Genomic DNA, 955 nt, shown 5'->3' with positions numbered 1-955 from the left:
AGCCGAGATATCACCAGATATATATTGGATTTTCCCCTGACCCTGAGTGTCCGGCCCCATGAGACTGTGGTTTTCTCGGCCCCTGGTGGTCCGAGGTCGTTCCCGTTGCACAGATTCATGCGCCAGGGACTCCTGCAGATAATTCACTTTGGTTTATTGCGCTATCTCTAATAGCACCCGAGATATCACCAGATATATATTGGATTTTACCCTGACCCTGAGTGTCCGGCCCCATGAGAAGGTGGTTGTCTCGCCCCTGGTGGTCCGAGGTCGTTCCCGCTGCACAGATTCATGCGCCAGGGCCTCCTACAGACAATGCACTTTGATTTATTGCGCTATCTGTAATAGCAGCCGAGATATCACCAGATATATATTGGATTTTTCACTGACCCTGAGTGTCCGGCCCCATGAGACTGTGGTTTTTTCGGCCCCTGATGGTCCGAGGTCGTTCCCGCTGCACAGATTCATGCGCCAGGGCCTCCTACATACAATGCACTTTGATTTATTGCGCTGTCTCTAATAGCACCCGAGATATCACCAGATATATATTGGATTTTCCCCTGACCCTGAGTGTCCGGCCCCATGAGACGGTGGTTTTCTCGGCCCCTGGAGGTCCGAGGTCGTTCCCGCTGCACAGGTTCATCCGCCAGGCCCTCCTACAGACAATGCACTTTGATTTATTGCGCTATCTGTAATAGCACCCGAGATATCACCAGGTATATATTGTATTTTCCCCTGACCCTGAGTGTCCGGCCCCATGAGACGGTGGTTTTCTCGGGCCCTGGTGGTCCGAGGTCGATCCCGCTGAACAGATTCATCCGCCATGGCCTCCTACAGACAATGCACTTTGATTTATTGCGCTATCTGTAATAGCACCCGAGATATCACCAGGTATATATTGTATTTTCCCCTGACCCTGAGTGTCCGGCCCCATGAGACGGTGGTTTTATCGGCC

Source organism: Nomia melanderi, unplaced genomic scaffold (assembly GCF_051020985.1).
Source record: "Nomia melanderi isolate GNS246 unplaced genomic scaffold, iyNomMela1 scaffold0014, whole genome shotgun sequence".
In the NCBI taxonomy this organism is placed as follows: Eukaryota; Metazoa; Arthropoda; class Insecta; order Hymenoptera; family Halictidae; genus Nomia; species Nomia melanderi.
The sequence above is the reverse complement of the archived record's forward strand: the minus strand, read 5'-3'. Positions refer to the sequence as shown.